Source organism: Schistocerca gregaria, chromosome 5 (assembly GCF_023897955.1).
Source record: "Schistocerca gregaria isolate iqSchGreg1 chromosome 5, iqSchGreg1.2, whole genome shotgun sequence".
NCBI classification, from domain to species: domain Eukaryota; kingdom Metazoa; phylum Arthropoda; class Insecta; order Orthoptera; family Acrididae; genus Schistocerca; species Schistocerca gregaria.
The window spans coordinates 405,440,410-405,459,699 of record NC_064924.1 but is presented as its reverse complement, the minus strand read 5'-3'; the positions used below and the strand labels follow the sequence as shown (position 1 = coordinate 405,459,699).

The following is a 19,290-nucleotide window of genomic DNA, read 5'->3' as shown; positions in this document are numbered from 1 at the left end:
TCGTAGTTTCCAAGGTTTTGAACCACCATGCAATGTATCCACAATTATTCTCTTTATACTGCACTATCAGCGTCGGTCTAAAGGCAAAACTCAAAAAACCTCGATGGCGAAATAGGAAAGTGCAAGATAGCTCCTCTAACCATACTAAACCATATTATTACTTTTTGTTTCTAAGGAATTGCAACTTTTGAAAAACTCTTGATATCAGTGAAGGAATGGATTTTACGAGGGATATTCGGAAAGTAAGGAACGATCGGTCGTGAAATGGAAAATACAGTAAAAATCTGATGAAACTTTCCACAGGTGCGTTGGGCAATGTGTCCAGACGCCCGTCGATCGCACCCTGTCGCTCTTTTCAGTTCTGAGCTCACGGTGAGAATGTAACGATGGTTAGAAATTAGCGTCTACCGCCAAGTACAGGGTGTTTAAAAAATGACCGGTATATTTGAAACGGCAATAAAAACTAAACGAGCAGCGATAGAAATACACCGTTTGTTGCAATATGCTTGGGACAACAGTACATTTTCAGGTGGACAAACTTTCGAAATTACAGTAGTTACAATTTTCAACAACAGATGGCGCTGCAAGTGATGTGAAAGATATAGAAGACAAAGCAGTCTGTGGGTGCGCCATTCTGTACGTCATCTTTCTACTGTAAGCGTGTGCTGTTCACAACGTGCAAGTGTGCTGTGGACAACATGGTTTATTCCTTAGAACAGAGGATTTTTCTGGTGTTGGAATTCCACTGCCTAGAACACAGTGTTGTTGCAGCAAGACGATGTTGTCAACGGAGGTTTAATGTAACCAAAGGACCGAAAAGCGATACAATAAAGGATCTGTTCGAAAAATTTCAGCGGACTGGAAACGTGACGGATGAACGTGCTGGAAAGGTAGGGCGACCGCGTACGGCAACCACAGAGGGCAACGTGCAGCTAGTGCAGCAGGTGATCCAACAGCGGCCTCGGGTTTCCGTTCGCCGTGTTGTAGCTGCGGTCCAAATGACGCCAACGTCCACGTATCGTCTCATGCCACAGGGTTTACACCTCTATCCATACAAAATTCAAACGCGGCAACCCCTCAGCACCGCTACCATTGCTGCATGGGAGACATTCGCTAATGATATAGTGCACAGGATTGATGACGGCGATATGCATGTGGGCAGCATTTGGTTTACTGACGAAGCTTATTTTTACCTGGACGGCTTCGTCAATAAACAGAACTGGCGCATATGGGGAACCGAAAAGCCCCATGTTGCAGTCCCATCGTCCCTGCATCCTCAAAAAGTACTGGTCTGGGTCGCCATTTCTTCCAAAGGAATCATTGGCCCATTTTTCAGATCCGAAACGATTACTGCATCACGCTATCTGGACATTCTTCATAAATTTGTGACAGTACAAACTGCCTTAGACGACACTGTGAACACCTCGTGGTTTATGCAAGATGGTGCCCGGCCACATCGCACGGCCGACGTCTTTAATTTCCTGAATGAATATTTCGATGATCGTGTGATTGCTTTCGGCTATCCGAAACATACAGGAGGCGGCGTGGATTGGCCTCCCTATTCGCCAGACATGAACCCCTGTAACTTCTTTCTGTGGGGACACTTGAAAGAGCAGGTGTACAGCCAGAATCCAGAAAGAATTGAACAGCTGAAGCAGTACATCTCATCTGCATGTGAAGCCATTCCGCCAGACACGTTGTCAAAGGTTTCGGGCAATTTCATTCAGAGACTACTCCATATTATTGCTACGCATGGTGGATATGTGGAAAATATCGTACTATAGAGTTTCCCAGACCGCAGCGCCATCTGTTGTTGACAGTTGTAACTACTGTAATTTCGAAAGTTTGTCAGCCTGAAAATGTACTGTTGTCCCAAGCATATTGCAACAAACGGTGTATTTCTATCGCTGCTCGTTTAGTTTGTATTGTCGTTTCAAATATACCGGTCATTTTTGAAACACCCTGTATGAGAGCCTCGCGAAAGACTTCACATGAAGCTATGCAATCCAAATAACATAACTGTCATGCGGTTGGTTCTACACGACAATTGTCGGCCGCACTCTGCAGGGGCAATGAAGATGCTCCTGCCGCGTTTTTGATGGGAAGTGTTTGATCATCCACAATGCAGCCTGTAATTGGCTAAACGCTTGCTATGAAGACAATATTTTCACCCAGACAATGAGCTGCAGTCCAGAGTAGAAAATTGTCGAAAAGCGCTGGTGGCTGTCTTGTATAACGAGGGAATTGAAAAGTTGGCACAACGCTACGACAAATGTCAAGTCTGAGCGGCGACTGTGTAGAGAAGTAGCCGGGAGGTGTAGCTAACCGTTGCAAATAAAACAGTTTCGATTTTCACTGTGGCTTCCATTTCGCGACCTATCGTTCCTTACTCTCCGAAAAGCCCTCGTAAATTTAGCCTACATAGTATTATTCACAAAGAAACAAACGTATTGAAATCTGACAAAATGGTACATATTTGTATACTTTGAAATGTTGTTGATAGATATTTCAGCTTACTAACTGATGAGTCTAATTCTGACCATTTCCTCCTTTTATCTACGTTATTCATTACTCCACACACCACGAATGCTTGTATAAAAATACGACCGAGTTTACGTATTGACTTAGCACTTTCAGAAATTATAATTTTTGATAAGATTTTGTTTTTTTTCCGAAATTTAAAGGAAATAACTATCATCGTACACAGCCATAACATTTTTTTTTTTACGATTTGCAGTGCCTGTGTTATTCCGAATTACGATGCAAACTTTCTTAGGACATGCACTCATGTCCGAAGGAGCAGGCATTGCGGCAACTACAGCTGCTATGAAATACACGAAATGTGTTCGCAATTGCTAACATGAACAACCATCAGTTGTATAATAGTATGACGACAGTGAAAATTTGTGCCGAACTGATACTCGAATCCAGATTTCCGGTGTATCTAGAGCGGTCACCTTACCTGTTGGCTACCACAGCCAGGCCCAAACTTTCACGAGAATTTCTGATAGGAAAGGCAAAGCGGCAACGCACTCGACAGGTAGCCAATATGAATACGTTTTCATTTAATATATCACACATTTATTAACAATTTGGAGCACAGTATATACACAGAGGAAAGTAATGAAAATGGAATATACAGGAGAGGCGATGGCGAATGAAGTCTACGAATGTGTTGGAACCAGGCTGATGGCGGATCTGGAACAAAAAAAGGATAGCATTAATTTTCTCTCAACGAAGTCATACGTGTAAATCTTGCAATACTTTCCTGGAAAGGGGGCAGTACATAGAAAATTATTTTACATAATAAGAGGAACAGATTCTTACGATGTCAAATTACTGTACTCTATTCGTCTTTAAAGAGAAGTTGTCACGAGATTTCTATGCGTTAAATAGGGAAAAATGCAATATATGAAAACTCTTAGCTATCAGCATAGGCGTACTTTTTTCCAGTTTGCTTCAAATGTGCATAAAGCGTATAACCGTTCTTGGACATAAATTGAATTTTCTCATTATGAAAGTATTGAAGGGCTATCTGTTTTAATTGTTAAAAACCATTCAAAAGCCAATATCATTCTCAGCTGTCACCTTCAGGTCTTAAACACTTTTTTTTTTTTTTTTTTTTTTTTTTTTTTTTTTTTTTTTTTTTTTTTTTTTTTTTGGTAAAGCATGTTCATGTTCGCTGAACCTCATGCACAAGATGTCAAGTGGACAAAACTCGGCACGTTATGAACATTTGTCACCGTAAAATATTTAAAAACACCAACCAATTTGTGCAAAAGCTCATGTCCGTATACAATTGGACATAAAATACGTCTGTTCTTGTTTCTCGTCATTGTAGTCACCACTGAAGAGCAATCTGACTGACTTCACAATTTAGCTTTGCTCTTTCTGTCTACGAAAAGTGTTGTTATTCCGAGTTGTTGCTGAGGAGGAGGATGATGGTCTGAATGCGTGGATAAGACAATTCAGCTCAGACTTGTACTCTTTCTAGGGAAAAAGAAAACCTGAGTTGAAGCTGTTGCAAGAGGAGCTTCCCAGCGAATATATTATAACTTCATATATAACAAGCCACGTCGTGCAGAGAGTGGTTGGTGTGCAGAATGAGAATGCTGTCGTTGTACCGTATCTGGACACACCGTATGAGAACAAAGTAGTTGTGCCGTGTGGTACCTGTGGATATCAGCCGAGCAGCAGCAGCTTCTTCTTTAACAGCAGTTTCTTCTTGAGCAGGAACAGGTTAGACATGGTGTCCTCGTCGCCGTCCGTCGGGTCTGAGTCTGATCCCGCCGGCGTCGCCATGACGAGAGACAACACCAGGACGATGAGGAAAATTACCTGCAAGCAAACAGTCGCTACACCTCAGCACAACTCAGATTCAACTTTAATTATCCTAGTAAATGTAAGCTCACAGTTGACAGTTGCAGCATTAAATCAGCTACATACACACACTTCAACAAAGGTGTGTTGCATCACCCAGAGAAGTCGTGCGGGTGTGTTGTTATAATGACTGCTCCTGTAGCAATTGGAAGGTCACCCCTGACGTTATTTTTAAACATACACGCAGTTACCACGAGCACTACCTTCGGGTAGAATGCTACACTGGAGTGGATTGCAAGATTTGAGCTGAAAATAAAGTAGCAGTACGGACGCATTAGAGACGTCATCCGCAGGTGGTGGTCTAGTGGCTAGCATTGCTGCCTCTGGATCATGGGGTCCCGGGTTCGAATCCCGGTCGGGTTTGGGATTTTCTCTGCCCGGGGACTAGGTGTTTGTGCTGTTCAAATAATTTCAACATCATCATCATCATCCGTGACAGTGGTTAGAGTGGACTGTGTACAAAAATTGGGCTGTGTAAAAATTGGGTCTTTGTATGGGCGCTGATAACCCCACAGTTGAGGGCCCCACAAACCAAACATCATCATCATCATTAAAGAGGTCCGTGGATAAATGGAGTCAACATCCACTACGTCACGAAAGACAATCGCAAGCAATGATCGGGTCCGCATCATCACGTTACGCGTAGGAAGCTTGTCAACTTGGGAAGTTGCTTCACCCGTACACCAGAGTCAAAGTGGTGTGTTGCGAACATACAGCTGGCTCCAATTCACAGGTAGTATTGATGCCTTGCACCCCACAGGCCGTCTACGTTTGACAGGTGCGCTTGATTGTCGATAACTACGACTTTTGAGTAAAAGGAACCGTCAAATAATTGCTCCAAAACTCAATTTGGAGTTTGTAGAGGCTACAGGACGTAACGTATCGCATCAGTTAGGAGACAATTGTGTGATGCTAATGTCCATTCACGACGACCTAGGTGTACACCACGCCGTACACCAAAACACCATGGACTTCGTTACACGTGAGGAAGAAATCATGCAGAATGGACGCCTCAGGATTGGCGTAGGGTGTTGCTTATCGAAGAAACTCGGATCTGTTTGTACCCTGATAATCGCTGACAACGTGTCTGGAGATATTGAAAGTCTCCAATGCTGTGTCCCACATGTGCAACAAGGTGGTGATGGAGTGCCACTCTAGGATGGCCTTACATGGGGCCACCGTACACCTCTTGTGATTGTTGAGGGAAATCTCGGTGCTCTACGATACAGGGACGAGATTCTGCAACCAATAGTCGAACCATATCGTCACAGTTTTGCTGACAATTTAATCTTTAAGGCCGATAACTCCCATGCTCATCATGTTCTAGTGAACACCTTCCTTAGCATGCTGGGATTACCAGAATGGAGTAGCCAGTCTGTTTTACAGGCATAACGTGTGTCTAAAGTGTGTGATTGCAACAAGCTATTTTTGGACGTCGACAACAAACATGTACACAGCGCGACTTCACAGACTCGCTATAGAAGAATGGGTAATTTGGACCAGGGCCTGATGATTTCATATGCCACGATGTATCCGAATTTGCATCTGAGCAGAAGGACGTTCCACATTGTATTGATGTTGCTGAGAAATGCTGTGAAAAACCTCCCATAGGAAGCAGATTTCACAAATGTTTTAAATTTCTTTTTTAGTTGGTGATCTGGACACATTGCAAATAAATATGCCTCAGAGCCCATTTTTGTTTTCTGTGCCTTGAAATACGATATAAAGGGTCTGTGCAAAACTTTTGTTGGTGTGTGTGTATCTGTTCGTATTCACAAGAAATCACTTTTTATTGCCAATAAAGTTGGCTATCAAATATTGCTCCGTCCTTGGATACGTTCGCTTAGAAACAATTTTTATAACGACTGCCAAGCACCTGAAAGTTGCAAACAGTGTTTATCAAGGTCTGTGCTAGACAGTACATCGGTAGTCTAGGTTTCTTAGGCAGCTTCGATAGATTTACTCAAGGATATAAGGAAAGTAACTTCCCGGAAGTTAACAACAGCATTCGCAATGCGCATATATGACAAACGAAACCATGTTAGGAGTGAATTGAGTAAGTGTACAATGCACAACACTCCAATTACGCCACAGTCTACTGCAAGAATCTGTAAGCCTTTAATATCAGAGACTGTTATCGCGTGAAGAATTAAAAGTATATCATTGTTGGATTTATGGTTGGTTATCTGAAGCCACAGACGTAATACGAACATGATCGTGAATAACAGATTAAACGTTTTCAGAAAGTTCATGAATTTTAAATAGTTCCGAATTGAATCTCTAACATGACTTTTTCTTGGTAGCTGCAGCCCAGTCATACCAATAGATCTTCACTGCAGTAATGTGTAAAACCGTCAAACTGGAGGTTTACAGGTTAAGAGAGATTCTTCTCAGTATTGATAAACAAAGGGAAAAAGGCTTACAGATTAGAAAAATGTGAATAATAAATGTAAATCTTGACTCATGGAAACATGCAAATGGGTTAAAAGATTAAGAAACAAACATCAGTTACGACAAATAATACTGATAATACCCCTTCGCGAAAGAGGAAAAAATTAGGTTTTCAGTTATTAGTGGACGTGCAGCGATCAGTACTAACACAATACAATTGAAGATGCGTAGCTCAGCGCACAGATACCCGTATCAAAGTATATACACAATAAATATATTGACAAGTACCTCCATGTTTATATACAGTGCCTGCAACAACTGGAATTGCTATCAGGTTGAATGGCAGCCAGAGTGCATTAGTGTTATTCGTGTTTGGTGTTGTTACCATGCCTGGTAGTGTATATAAGTGGCGTGAACAGCATCAGATGACTGTGAAGGACATGAAGATGCTGCGTACTCGTTTGAGACAGCGTTATCAGCATCTGGCAGTGTTTCAAAGGGCCCTCATTGTGACCGGCTGTGGACCATTCAAATGTGACAGTGGCCCGATGTTGGACTACATGGAACGTGAGGGCAGAAATGCTCGTCGTAAAGGTTGGTCGACCACGTCTGGCCACGACAAGCGATGACAGTCACACTGTGCACCAAGAACGTCGAATCCCCTTGACATCTGAGCCTGGCGTCCGGGAACAGGTAACTGACTCCCTGCAACATTCTGTGACATTCCACACTACTGGTTGGAGAAAAACAGCAGCCGCGCTAGTAAATTATCATTCCATCCTGATCGTTAACGTAGCAACAAATGGTTGCGTTTGCAGTGTTGCCGTGGCTGGGAATCATGGACTGCTGCTCCAAGGCTTTGTAATGTGTTGAGCGATAAATTGCGGCTCTGCACTGCACCGTGTAACGATTGTCAGCGAGCACGTCACCGATCTGGGAGAGCTCCCGTCTTTCAATGTTTTGAAGAGCCACAGCGGTATTAATCCCTGCGTCATAGTGTGGGAAGACAATGGTTATGGCTTCAGTTCGTTGTTGTCAGCGGCTGAGGGAACTCTGACGTCACAGACGTTCCGCGGTCTCGTGTGTTACCTCTCATGCTACAGTATCGTTGTGCCAGTTTTGAAGAGAACAATGTTCGACCTCATATCATGTGTCTCTGTGAACTACATGCGTGATTTTAAAGTGCTTCAGTATCCAGGAAGATACCCAGATCTACACACGATATAACAAATGTGTGAGACCAGCTCTCACATCCACTCAGTCCGGATGCCCGCATCCAGAATACAAAGGGCCAGTTACGACAGTTGTGGGCCATCTTGCCTTAGGAAACGATATAACGGCTTTGTGATGCCTTTCCCAACGGAATTAGTGCATACATCCAGGCCAAAGGGTCTGCAATACCTTTGGATAAGTTAGCTCATTCTGCAAAATTCTTTGAAAATATTATTTATTTTTGTGATCACTGAAATAATATGACGTACCCTACCAACCCATGAAGTTTGCCGCGCGGGATTAGCCGAGCGGTCTAGGGCGCTGCAGCCATGAACTGTGTGGCTGGTCCCGGCGGAGGTACGAGTCCTCCCTCGGGCAGGGGTGTGTGTGTTTGTCCTTAGGATAATTTAGGTTAAGTATTGTGTAACCTTAGGGACTGATGACCTTAGCAGTTAAGTCCCATAAGATTTCACACAGATTTTAACATTTTGAACATGAAGTTGCACTGCTTTTTTTCCTCTACTTCAGGGTTCAAAAACGGCTCTGAGCATTATGGGACTCAACTTCTGAGGCCATCAGTCCCCTAGAACTTAGAACTAGTTAAACCTAACTAACCTAAGGATATCACACACATCCATGCCCGAGGCAGAATTGGAACCTGCGACCGTGGCGGTCTCGCGGTTCCAGACTGCAGCGCCTAGAACCGCGCGGCCACTTAGTCCGGTGACTTCAGGGTATTTTACTTTTTTTTTTTGCTTGCCGTGTATTTGCATGGCCTTTAATCTGAAATGTGACGTGCTATGTCATACGCGTGCTACGTTGGGATTGATGTTTGCATTCATAGTGACGGTGAAGTTATTAAGAAAAACTGTAAACAAATAGCAAAATGAGAAACACAAAAAAATAGGATTCAGAAATGTCTATGTACCAGTTCTATTACACACAATATAAATTTTGTTGTAAAGAAGTTTAACAGAGTTTCCATAAAATGTAATTCGTAATCTATACTAACAACATACCTTCGCTCTATACCCCAGCGTCCAACATCATTACATTCTCTGGTTTCAGCCCTGTAGGAAGAATGACCTGCTGTTACTTCAAAGATAATCAGAGACCAGAGTGAAAGTGTCCCCAGCAGAGTTCACGTTGTCCTAAAGGCCACGGGTGGACATATCCCCTATTAATGTGGACTAACATGTGTCTGGATATTTTTGAACAGATAGCTTATGTATGGAAAGAAGTTGAATGTTAAGTGATTATTCTTGAATTACGTTTTCTCCAATTTTCAACGATGTACATGTCCTATACGTACAAAACTTGTCTTGTGATGTCTTGCATTGGCCATCATGCTTATTAAACAACCCATGAGTAAACGCATTATTTTGCTTTAGATCTCCTCTACAATCCTACCTGGTAATAAAACAGCACTTACGAGCACTACATACAAATTCCGCTCTAAAATAATTTTTACTACGTCCTAAATTATATGAGCTTTATTAGTTTACGGTAATGTTCAGTATTGGTCAACCAGTTGTCAGACCAGTATATGTTGGCACGTGATTTCATAGTAAAATCTGCCTACGCAAAAGATGGTACGATTTGGCGCAATTCTTCTAAAGATTCAACAATAAAGGCAGAGTTCCCAAAAACTCGGTGACAATGGAGATATTGGTATCTTTATGAACGGTAAAAACACAAACGAATAAAACTAGCATATTGCTTCAGGTCCAATAAATACCAAAACATGTATTACTATCATTATTGATACCATTACTTGGTTCCCTAGAGGCAAAAACGTCTAAATAAACTGGAAGTTACTGCTGGAGAGGGCTAACTAGGACGTTATAGGTGCTCTACTATAAAGCGTGATTCAGTTGCAATTGAAATGTACACTGTGGTGATAAAAGCTACTGGACAGAGACATGCATGTATACAGATAGCGATAGTATCGCGTGCGTGAGCCATCAAAGGGCAGTGCATTGGCGAAGCTGTCCTTAGTACTCATGTGATTCGTGTAAAAAGTGTAAAAAGGTTTCTGAGTTGATTATGACCGCTCGACAGAACGGTAGTTGGTGTTAGAGGTGTGTGTATTCCATTTGGCGAATCATTAGGTAATTCAATATTCAGAAATCTATAGTTTTAAGACTGTGCCGAGAATACCAGATTTCGGGCTTTATCTCTCACCACGGATAATGGAGTGGCCGACGTCCTTCACTAAACGAGTGAGAGCAGCGGCGTTTGCGTAGAGTTGTTAGTGCGAAATACACAAGCAACACTGGGTGAAAAAACCACAGAAATCTTTTTGGGACGTACGGCGAACGCATCCGTTAGGACAGTATATCGCATCTGGGGTTAATGGACTATGACTGCAGACGACCGACGCGAATGCCGCTGGTACCAGAACGACATCACCTGCAGTGCATCTTCTGGACTGAAAACCATGGCCTTGTCAGATGAGTCCCGATTTCAGTTGATAAGAGCTGTGTTGCCCGGACCCAACAAAGCCATGGACCTAAGCTGTCAAGAATGCACTATGCAAGCTTGTGGTCGCTTCATAACGGAATGGGTTGTGTTTACATCGAATGGACTGGGTCCCCCGGTCCAACTGAACAGATCACTGACTGGAAACGCAGTCGTTAGTACACTGGACTCGCATTCGGGAGGACGCTGTTTCAAACCCGCGTCCGGCCGTTCTGATTTAGGTTTTCCGTGCATTCCCTAAATCGCGGAATGGTTCCTTTGATAAATGTGGGATGGTTCCTTTGAAAAGACATGGCCGACTTCCTTTCCTATCCTTCCCTAATCCGATGGGAACGCTGATCTCTCTGTTTGGTCCCCTCCCCCAAATCATTCAACCAACCAACTTCTTTGAGGATAGTGATCATTATATGTTAATCTTCATTATATGTTAATCTTCATTATATGTTAATCTTAGCACTGAAAGACCAGAGTCGAAACAAGGCCCCCGGAGTAGACAACATTCCATTGGAACTACTGACGGCCTTGGGAGAGCCAGTCCTGACAAAACAAGATGTATGACACAGGCGAAATACCCTCACACTTCAAGAAGAATATAATAACTCCAATCCCAAAGAAAGCAGGTGTTGACAGATGTGAAAATTACCGAACTATCAGTTTAATAAATCACAGTTGCAAAATAATAAAGCGAATTCTTTACAGACGAATGGAAAAACTAGTAGAAGCCGACCTCGGGGAAAATACTGACCCTACGACTTATCTTAGAAGCTAGATTAAGGAAGGGCAAACATACGTTTCTAGCATTTGTAGGCTTAGAGAAAGCTTTTGACAATGTTGACTGGAATACTCTCTTTCAAATTCTGAAGGTGGTAGGGGTAAAATACAGGGAGCGAAAGGCTATTTACAATTTGTACAGAAACCAGATGGCAGTTATAAGAGTCGAGGGACATGAAAGGGAAGCAGTGGTTGGGAAGGGAGTGAGACAGGGTTGTAGTCTCTCCCCGATATTGAGCAAGCAGTAAAGGACACAAAAGAAAAATTTGGAGTAGGTATTAAAATCCATGGAGAAGAAATAAAAACTTTAAGGTTCCTGATGACATCGTAATTCTGTCAGAGACAGCAAAGGACTTGGAAGAGCAGTTGAACGGAATGGACAGTGTCTTGAAAGGAGGGTATAAGATGAACATCAACAAAAGCAAAACGAGGATAATGGAATGTAGTCGAATTAAGTCAGGTGATGCCGAGGGAATTAGATTACGAAATGAGACACTTAAAGTAGTAAAGGAGTTTTGCTATTTGGGGAGCAAAATGATGATGGTCGAAGTAAAGAGGATATAAAATGTAGACTGGCAGTGGAAAGGAAAGCGTTTCTGAAGAAGAGAAATTTGTTAACATCGAGTATAGATTTAAGTGTTAGGAAGTCGTTTATGAAAGTATTTGCATGGAGTGTAGCCATGTATGGAAGTGAAACATGGACGATAAATAGTTTGGATAAGAAGAGAATAGAAGCTTTTGAAATGTGGTATTACAGAAGAATGCTGAAGATTAGATGGATAGATCACATAACTAATGAGGAAGTATTGAATAGGATTGGGGAGAAGAGAAGTTTGTGGCACAACTTGACCAGAAGAAGGGATCGGTTGGTAGGACGTTCTGAGGTATCAAGGGATCACCAATTTAGTATTGGAGGGCAGCGTAGAGGGTAAAAATCGTAGAGGGAGACCAAGAGATGACTACACTAAGCCGATTCAGAAGGATGTGGGTTGCAGTGGCTACTGGGAGATGTAGAAGGTTGCACGGGATAGAGGAGCATGGAGAGCTGCACCAATCCAGTCTCAGGACTAAAGGCCAACACAACAACAACAATATGTTAATCTTTTGTGGACTCGTTCAAAGCCAAGTTTAATAATATCTCAACATTCTATTTTAGTGCAATTGTAACCAACAATATTATTGGTAAATCGGAGTTTTTTTTTATACACTATCTTTATATTCGCGAACGCCACAAGGTCAGTGACACTTTATTCTGCCACTGGGAAAAGATCGATAGTTAATTTTATAAGTCCTGTTCCTTTGTCCTGCCTAGTGCAGCAACGGGACGTGGCATGGAAGCAAAAACTCGTTGGAAATCCCCTGCAGAAATACTGAGCCATGCTGGCTCTATGGCTGTCCGTAATTGCCAAAGCGTAGCCGGTGCAGGATTTTGTGCGAGAACTGACCTCTCGATTAGATTCTTTCCCACAAATGTTCAGCAGGATTAATCACAGGCGGTCGGGGGGCAAATCATTCGCTTGAATTGTCCTAAACGTTCTTCAAACCAATCGCAAGCAGTTGTGACCCGATGACATGTTTGAGAACATGAGGTCCATGAATGGCTGCTAATAGTCTCCAAGTAGCCGAAAATAACAGTCAGTTGGGTGGTTTGCCTGAAGCGATTTAGTGAAATCACAGAAAATCTAAATCAGTGTGCCCGGACGCGGATTTGAAAAAAAAAAAAAAATGTTGAAATGTGTGTGAAATCTTATGGGACTTAACTGCTAAGGTCATCAGTCCCTAAGCTTACACACTACTTAACCTAAATTATTCTAAGGACAAACACACACACCCATGCCCGAGGGAGCACTCGAACCTCCGCCGGTACCAGGCGGGTTTGAACCGTTGTCTTCACGAGTGCGAGTCTAGCGTTCTAGCCACGGCGCCACCTCGCTCGGCGGGTCGATGAAGGGCGCAATTTCTTTAACAACAATGACTGTATGTGCGATGTGGAAAAATATTACCTTTCGTGATTTCTATCTCCAGCAGTATAATATGCGGACAACGATAAATGTTATTATACAGAGTAAAGTGTAGCTGCATTATGAATTAACACGTATCATTCGTTTTATTTGGGTTTTTAAATGGCTTCATGGTGCTCTAAACAATAATATTTTTACGGAAATACCGGTGTTCGTGACTTAGCAGAAAATTAAATAGGCGCATACTTTTTGTACGATACTATATTCGGTATATACTGAGACGAGATTGTTAGATAATGAAAGTATAAAATTAAACAAGGTGTCTACAATTACTCTGCTTTATTTTGAAGAGCAAATAATTATATGGAAGGCGGAAAATTACCTCAGATTTGCGACATATGACCTGAATCAGATGTGTAACAGCTACCATCTAAAACTGTCGGTATTTAAAGCTAATTTACCTACAAAGGGAAATTTACAGTACGCTCCAAAATAGTACTGCATGAGTAATCACTAGAAATGTGACATTTTGAGGTGTTATGCTGCGAATCTGAAAACAACGTCACTAATAAATTAAAGAAATTGCAAATGATATGGGACAGAATGCAGAGAACACAGGGTAAAAACTAGAATGGGTACAAAACTAAAGTTTGTCACTTTCTTCTACAACTAATAAATTATTACTTATCAACGGTTTGAAAATAGTGAAGTGTTGAATGCGTCACTGTTAGATTGATTGAAACAAAATGGGGTGGAAATCTAATCCGAATGTAAAGAAAGTTTATTCTGAGGTTTAGCGAGAATAATGATGAGTATGCAGGAAACTGAAAAATATCTTTTTGACCTACATGTTTTACAAACCGTTCTAGCCAGTTCGCCATTGATTTTGAGCATGTGTTGTAATAACAGACGAATTTTCTTAGATAAACTGCTCGCGTGAGTACGGTATTCATGGGCTCTCTCTTTGTTGACGTAGTCGATGGGACTTTTAAAATCTAATATACCTTCGATTTTTCTTCCGCAACACGGATGTGATAGGCATGGAGCCCATCTTCATTTTATTTCACCATTTTGTTTCACCCTTTTCCCTCATTTCATCCTACGCCCAACCAACGTATCACTGTACTGATAATCACACACCGCAGTTGGTAGCCTATCACAAAAAGATACTTGTAACTTTGTATTAGGTCAGAGGAAGACAAGTGCGTACTGTGTCTGCCAATACATTGCAAACTATAGCAGTGCAGAATATCTGCTGACTTTAATGCTCATTGAATACGAAAATGTCCCAGATAACGATAAAGTATCAAATTAGATACATAGAGAGCTGAACCTTATAGGCACATTAAAACTGTGTGCCGGACCGAGACTCGAACTCGGGACCTTCGCCTTTCGCGGGTAAGTGCTCTATCGACTGGGCTACCCAAGCACGACTCACGCCCGGTCCTCACAGCTTTACTTCTGCCAGTACCTCGTCTCTTACGTTCCAAACTTAACAGAAGCTCTCCTGCGAACCATGCAGAACTAGCACTCCTGAAAGAAAGCATATTGCGGAGAAGGTAGGAGACGAGGTACTGGCAGAAGTAAAGCTGTGAGGATGGGCCGTGAGTCGTGCTTGGGTAGCTCAGTCGATAGAGCACTTGCCCGCGAAAGGCAAAGGTCCCTAGTTCGAGTCTCGGTCCGGCACATAGTTTTAATCTGCCAGGAAGTTTCATATCCGCGCACACTCCGCTGCAGAGTGAAAATCTCATGCTGGAAACATAGAGAGCTGTCAATGAAATTTAAAATTACGGATGGATAATGCTGTGTTTTAAATGTGAATGGCAGCAGCGCACAGAATATTCGTGCAGGTCTATGCGATGTGAAGCGAGCCGGTGACTCACCGTTATGATCCTCATGTTGTAAGTGGATATGCTGCTCGCTACTGGTGCGGTCGGCAGCCGGCCGCCTGCTTGCTTATATACTCGCGAAGCTTTCTACTGTTTGCCTGCTGTCAGCTGGTTGCGCGACCCGGTGTGGAGGCTTCGTAGGATCGTGCGTGTCAGCGTCCTTGGCGCCGCACACATCTTCGCTTTTCTGCGTAGCAGCGATGCTCTCAACCAATAGCACTGTAGCACATTGAAAAGTGGAGTCTTTACTGAAAACAATTTCGTCTCTCTTCCTGACTTTTTCTTAATTGAGTTCCCCTTTTTTTAAATTCCGTATATGTGTACGACTATATAGAATAATCAAAAAATTGATGTAAAGATATACAGGGTGTTACAAAAAGGTACGGCCAAACTTTCAGGAAACATTCCTCACACACAAATAACGAGAAGATGTTATGTGGACATGTCTCCGGAGACGCTTAATTTCCATGTTAGAGCTCATTTTAGTTTCGTCAGTATGTGCTGTACTTCCTCGATTCACCACCAGTTGGCCCAATTGAAGGAAGGTAATGTTGCCTTCGGTGCTTGTGTTGACGTGCGACTCATTGTTCAGTATTGGCATCAAGCACATCAGTACGTAGCATCAACAGATTAGTGTTCATCACGAACGTGGTTTTGCAGTCAGTGCAATGTTTACAAATGCGGAGTTGGCAGATGCCCATTTGATGTATGGATTAGGACGAGGCAGTAGCTGTCGCGGGGTACGTTTGTATCGAGACAGATTTACAGAACGAAGGTGTCCCGACAGGACGACGTTCGAAGCAATTGATCGGCGTCTTAGGGAGCTCGGAACATTCCAGCCTATGACTCGCGACTGGGGAAGATCTAGAACGACGAGGACACCTGCAATGGACGAGGCAATTCGTCGTGCAGTTGACGATAACCCTAACGTCCGCGTCAGAGAAGTTGCTGCTGTGCAAGATAACGTCGACCACGTCACTGTATGGAGAGTGCTACGGGAGAACCAGTTGTTTCCGTACCATGTACAGCGTGTGCAGGCACTGTCAGCAGCTGATTGGCCTCCACGGGCACACTTCTGCGAATGGTTCATCCAACAATGTGTCAATCCTCATTTCAGTGCAAATGTTCTCTTTACGGATGAGGCTTCATTCCAACGTGATCAAATTGTAAATTTTCACAGTCAACATGTGTGGGCCGACGAGAATCCGCACGCAATTGTGCAATCACGTCATCAACACAAATTTTCTGTGAACGTTTGGGCAGGCATTGTTGGTGATGTCTTGATTTGGCCCCATGTTCTTCCACCTACGCTCAATGGAGTACGTAATCATGATTTCATACGGGATACTCTACCTGTGCTGCTAGAACATGTGCCTTTACAAGTACGACACAACATGTGGTTCATGCGCGTTGGAGCTCCTGCACATTTCAGACGGAGTGTTCGTGCGCTTCTCAACTACAGATTCGGTGACCGATAGATTGGCAGAGGCGGACCAATTCCATGGCCTCCACGCTCTCCTGACCTCAACCCTCTTGACTTTCATTTATGGGAGCATTTGAAAGCTCTTGTCTACGCAACCCCGGTTCCAAATGTAGAGACTCTTCGTGCTCGTATTTTGGACGGCTGTGATACAAAACGCCATTCTCCAGGGCTGCATCAGCGCATCAGGGATTTCACGCGACGGAGGGTGGATGCATGTATCCTCGCTAACGGAGGACATTTTAAACATTTCCTGTAACAAAGTGTTTGAAGTCACGCTGGTACGTTCTGTTGCTGTGTGTTTCAATTCCATGATTAATGTGATTTGAAGAGAAGTAATAAAATGAGCTGTAACATGGAAAGTAAGCGTTTCCGGACACATGTCCACCTAAAATCTTTTCTTTATTTGTTGCTGAGGAATGTTTCCTGAAAGTTTGGCCGTACCTTTTTGTAACACCCTGTATAAAGTAGGGTCTAAATGAAAGAATCATTGTCCTCAGCTCTTGGTCGTGTGGTAGTGTTCCTGCGCCCGGGTTCGCGGGCTCGATTCCCGACGGGGTCACGGATTTTCTCTGCCTCGTGATGACTGCGTGTAGTGTGATGTCCTTAGGTTGGTTAGGTTTAAGTAGTTCTAAGTTCTAGGGGACTTATGACCATAGACGTTAAGTCCCATAGTGCTCAGAGCCATTTGAACCATTTTGAAAGAATCATTAAAACTAAGCATTTGCAAATTTTTGAAACAAATGATGTATAAAAATATTTCGAATTTAAAATTACGAGAGGATTTCAACAAGTAAGTTACACTTCATTGTGACATTCGAAATAACTTTTATTGAATACTGCTCTATTCTTCATTGTCTCCGTAATCGACAATTGGAGCTCTACCAATCTTTCAGTTCCTCGACGATAGGAATCCACTCATTTGTCACTGAGCATTTTGGGAAACGTCTTCGTCGTTGGAAAATCTCTTTCTCCCATATGTCCTGTCAATTTGCCCAAAGGATTGAAATCCTATGGTGCAAGATCTGCACATCCCGATCAGCGACACCTATATCTGTAAGGCCTTGATCAAAGTGTTGGCACCATTTCACTACAGACGGACGCGACAATGCATATGGTCCATATGCCAGCAGAATTTCAGGGTGAATCTGTGTGCAATTTAGACGTTTTGGCCGCAAGAAACGTATTGCCCCTCGTACTTTTACTTTAGAGTAGGGCTGTTGACAAATATCGATATATCGACTTTTATCCTATAATACCTGGTGATCAAAAAGTCAGTATAAGCTTGAAATCTTGATAAACTACGGAATAATGTAGATAGAGAGGTAAAAATTGACACACATGCTTGGAATGTCATGGAGTTTTATTAGAACCACTCCATATTGCTAGACGCGTAAAAGATCTCTTCCACGCGGCGTTTGGTGATGATCGTGTGCTCATCCACCACTAACGTCATGCTTGGCCTTCCAGGTCCCCAGACCTCAGTCCGTGCGATTATTGGCTTTGGGGTTATCTGAAGTCGCAAGTGTATCCTGATCGACCGACATCTCTAGGGATGCTGAAAGACAACATCCGACGCCAATGCCTCACCATAACTCCGGACATGCTTTACAGTGCTGTTCACAACATTATTCCTCGACTACAACTATTATTGAGGAATGATGGTGGACATATTGAGAATTGCCTGTAAAGAACAACATCTTTGCTTTGTCTAACTTTGTTATGCCAATTATTCCTATTCTTATCAGATGAAGCGCCATCTGTCGGACATTTTTTGAACTTTAATATTTTTTTGGTTCTAATAAAACCCCATGTCATTCCAAGCATGTGTGTCAATTTGTACCGCTTTATCTATATTATACCGTGATTTATTCAGTTTTCAAATTTATACTGACTTTTTGATCACCCTGTATATCGATAAAGATGCATCGTCGATGTTTTTTCCACCGACATAGCGATATCAAAATAGCAGATTCTGTGACGATATTTTTATTTTATATTGTATTTTTTCACAATTTTCGTTAAATATTTGAAGTTGTTCTTTGGATATTGTAGTAGACATAATTTTACTTTTATTGTCTGCAGGAGTCTTACTAGTTTTTGAGCTTTCATCACGTCCAATATTTCCCTTTGATTGTGTGAAGGAAGTATATATGGCACAAAAGAAGAATTCCGACAACACTTGAGGTTGGCAATGTGAGTGGAATAACCAGATTTCTGATGCAAAGGAATAGCACACAAGCTGCGATAAAAAAACAATTTTAACGCAACTAGTGTGCTGTTTTTTCGTTCTTCAAAAGAGTTGCCGAAAATGATGGACATAAATCTAAATGACAAGATCGGTCTTTACGGTGGGCGGAGACGTGTGAGGTGAAATGCTGACGTAATCGGCGCTGGGCACTACCAACAGAAACTGCAACGTTTAGCTTTACCACGCAGTTTTGACACTGCAAGTACTAGGTCGCTGGTTTTGGGAGAAATGAAAAAAACAGGAAGTCGACATGACGTGTTCCAGACAAATCCGACATGGGATGGAACCGAACGACGGACCCATCGGACACCGTTTACTGTGCCACTTATATGTGCTTACCATTGTTAGCAAAGTGGTTATCGCAAAGCGTGCAAGTACATCGTTGTCCATTCAATTAGTGCTTCAGAGGACGATGGACAGGCTACTAGTTTGTTGACGTACAGAATACCTTAATACTGGAATTATTTTACAGTG

The 19,290-nt window shown here is 42.6% G+C and overlaps 1 long non-coding RNA gene across 1 annotated transcript; it reads right to left on the bottom strand.

The window, feature by feature from the left end:
* Positions 1–3,058: 3,058 nt before the first annotated feature.
* Positions 3,059–15,181, bottom strand: LOC126273146 (uncharacterized). The gene is made up of 3 exons (XR_007549309.1): positions 15,080–15,181; positions 4,174–4,338; positions 3,059–3,198 (listed from the first exon to the last, which is right to left on the bottom strand). It is a non-coding gene; the product is annotated as an uncharacterized LOC126273146 (long non-coding RNA).
* Between the last annotated feature and the right edge of the window lie 4,109 nt (positions 15,182–19,290).